This window comes from Geospiza fortis, unplaced genomic scaffold (genome assembly GCF_000277835.1).
Source record: "Geospiza fortis unplaced genomic scaffold, GeoFor_1.0 scaffold763, whole genome shotgun sequence".
NCBI lineage: Eukaryota > Metazoa > Chordata > Aves > Passeriformes > Thraupidae > Geospiza > Geospiza fortis.
Genome location: NW_005054550.1, coordinates 178891 through 182681, shown reverse-complemented (window position 1 = coordinate 182681; position 3791 = coordinate 178891).

Below are 3791 nucleotides of genomic sequence, written 5' to 3'. Positions count from 1 at the left end.
AGGAAGGGATTGTTTGAGTTACTTGTACTTGGCATACTCTGAAAAGGGTTTGTTCACATTTGCAAACCAAAACCAAAAATCTGGAAGGCTGAAACAGAAAATGACCAACTGCAACCAAAGCATTTGCTGCCTGTTTGTTCTGAATGTGCAATTGGCCTTGGTCTTTTAATTATAATCCATGGAGATGGCTCTGTTCCCTACCCACCCTCAGGCTTCCAGGAGCACTGAGTGCTTAGGGCTTGGGCTGCTAATGCTATAATTGAAACAGCTGCTCTGCTTTCTAAGTACTTTATTCATTCACCTTCTAAAATGCTGATGGATCTGTGGCATGTTCTGGGCCTTTTCTGTAGATATGAATCTCAAACACAGCCACTTGCTAGATAGAACTACTGGAGAGCATTTGCCACAGCTTTTAGTGTGCTGTCTCATTTGCCACAACTTTTAGTGCGCTGTTTCAGTTTTCAAAGAGGGGAGAAAATGGGAGGAGGTGACAAGAGGGCTGCTCTGAGGCCACAGCAGTCTTTGGACTGAATTCACTTCACCTACAAGACCAGATGTCCTAATTCTCCATTATTCTCAATTACTTAAACTGAAAGTGAATGTAAAATATTACTAGGCCAAAAGGTCATTATTTTTACATTCTGCACTGATTTTTATATTAGCTCACACAGGGAAATGCCTCTTGGAATTGTGCTGTAAATGAGCAGAGCATGGGAGGGCCTGGCACTAATCCACCCCAGGGCAGGGGTTGCTGTGCAGCCCTTCCTTTCTCTCCTGCCTTGGGACAGCAGTGACCAGGCTAAGCTGCTGCTGAAGTCCTTGATAAAGTTTGAAAACTTCATGCAGCCCATAGAAGCTGAAGTATACCCATGGTCTTTCTCTATACACCTTCCTTTGCCCACTGTTTTCTCCTTGCATTCAGCTCAATTCCAAATTGCTGTCTAGAAAAGGAGAGTTTAGTCATCATGTCAGATGAATTCTGCTTAATTAGTGGAAAGGCATCCCAGTGTGGGCTAATGGCAAAGCTGGTGTGAGGCTGACAGTGGCTGACATGGATATTTTCAGTAGGACTGTGGCAGAAATGGAGCTATAGATTAAAACACAAGCACTTGACTGCTCTGATGGAGCTTTAGCATAATTTCATCTTCTTTCAGCCCACTGCTCAGCACATCCTATGGGCTGAGGCAACTATAACCTCCTTGTGACCAGAGTTCAGTACGTCCTGAGGCGATTTCCCCAAGCAAAAAGGGTGCAGGAGCATTTGGATTTGAACTCTTTAATTCCCCAGGAGCTGATTGACCCAAGAGCAAGCTGAAACTGCATAAAGTCATTGAGCTAAGCAGAGGTAGGGGCTGCTGTGGTTCATGGCTTGTTTTTTATTGAACAGTATTGATTGTTCTTGGCAAATAGGGAGCCAGAGAGCCTTGTGGTTATGCCTGTTAGGGAAAATTAGAGGTCATTGTGGGACTTTGAGTGTCAATAAAACTAAATTTTGATGAAAAAGGCAAAACTCTACTTTGAAGTAGGCAACCCATGTAGAAAAGCAGCGAGGGGGTAAAGAAAGAGTGGAAATTTTACTGTATTTCGTATCAGTCTACAGAACTTATGGTTCTGCTCAGGAGAGGAAGAACAGCAAGGAAATAGTTCTAGAAAAGAGTACATTGAAAAATCCTCTTGATGAGGCATGAAACAGATAATTAATGTTAAGAAATGCAGTTTTGGTGTTGCTCCCCAGTTTTTCCTACGTATAGTTGATCTGACAATATGTACACTTGCGTGTGGATATTTGACATTCCTGCAGCCTTATTTTCTGATGTGCTCAAAGGTTGTTGCAGGTTCATATAGAAAAACTCATCCTTGTTCAGAGTATAATTTGTATGTTATATTGCAAACAGGGTTTAAGTCACAGGGTAGGAATAGAGCCTGAATTTGTTTGGCCTTTTTCACTGAGCTGGGTATTAACTTAATCAAGCCTTACAGTACCCTCAGGTACCAAGTATACCTTTTTATACTGATGTTCATAGAAATGTCACAGTGTTTTTGAAGTCACATTGAAATATCATGGCAAGGACCTTTTCCCTCATTTTTGCCCTGTGAGGGAATTATGGAATGGTTTTCTTTCCAGCCTTTGCCCAATACAAGTGAGCTTGTACGTGAGACTTGTTCTTTGAGGCTAAGCTCCTATTTCTGTGCTCCTGAGTTTTCCAGGATGCTGCAGTACATGGTCTTCTTCCGAGAAGGGTGTCTAAAGGCAAGAGCTAGCTCAGAAAATATTATTGAATTGCAATTACTGATCTTGTAAGAAAAAAAGACTACTTGAATTTGAAAAACAACTTAATGTAATACTGAGATGAGCAGCATTGTCAGGACTGCTATTTTGGGAATGCATGAAAAGGCCTAGGTATTTTCTTTAGCAGTAAATACTAAAGACAGTCATCATGTTTTTGTGTGCTTTTAGAATCAAAAACACCTTCCATTTCATTGGCAATATTAACCCGAGGAAATGAGCTTTTTGGTTTAGGAACCTTTTTATTTGATTGTGAGGAGCCAGTATATTATACTGGAACATCTTGTGGAGTCTGTTTTCTATACATGTTTCTTGTCAAGACTTTTCTATTTATGCTCAAAGGAAGTGTGTGTGCCAAATGTTGAGACTAACAGGCAAATGTATTCTGAGCTAAATAAAACAACTCCATGCTCCAGGTTCTGGGAAGCTGAGAAACCAGACAGTGTCTTAAACTCGTACCTGCAGGCAGTGACAGATGCAGTTGGCTACTCCTGACTTCCCTTCTGGATGTTCAGTGTGGCTTGCTCTGATTCTGTTTCAGAAATACCCAATACTAAATTCAGGAGATTTAGATCAGTGGGACAGAAACAGTCTCAACATGTGTGGAAAAACTAGACTTGACTTTTGGTAGCATTTTTGGACCTACCCAGCAGATGTTACGGGTGCGTATGCTGCAAATGTGGTAGGAGGGGCAGACGTTGTCAGCACTGGACATTGCTGAGTGCTGCCGTGTTGAAAGCAGCAGCAAACCTCACTTTGGTGGCATTTCTGTCTCTTTAAAGTTGACATTTCAGTTGTTAAGTGGTATGATCTGTCTGACTTCTGAAGTGTCATTTGCTCTGAAGAGCAGACACCGGCCTCCCAAGTTCCTTCTCTTTGAGGACACTGACAAAGTGACTGTTTTAGTCACTCTCTCTTTATTTTAAATTCCTTCTCCATTCGAAATTGAGTCATACAATTCAAAGGCCCCTTCCCCAACAGGGTAACTCTTACAATATCTGCTGCATAAGCAATAATGGATAAAACCTTTCTGCATTCCAAGCCTCATATTTCCCATCCTTCCTAATGAATAATTTCTTTCAAATTACTGTGTTTGAAGGAAGTAAATTAAATTGGAAAAGGAAGTTTTTCATCAAGAAATGCATCTTTTATTTTCACACCTGCAGTTTTCTTTCATATTACCCCTCACATTGCTTGTGCATAGATATCTTCTGTATTGTACAGTTATGTGGGAAGAATTTCACTTCTCTTTGTTCTGCACCATGTTTTATTCTTATTTACTTATCTATTTTGCATGTCATATGGCACATGCTCTGCCCAGTGCAATTTTATGCTACCTTTGTGCTGCAGGCAAAGACTGGAAACAGCTGAAGTTATGGGAAAGGTGGTATTTGCTGAGGATTATCTGCCAGCCTTTTTTGTTTCTGGGAATCTCTAATACCCAGTCGGGCTATTTTTTGATTTCTAACCAGACAGCTTTTTATGGGATTTGACCTGATGAAAT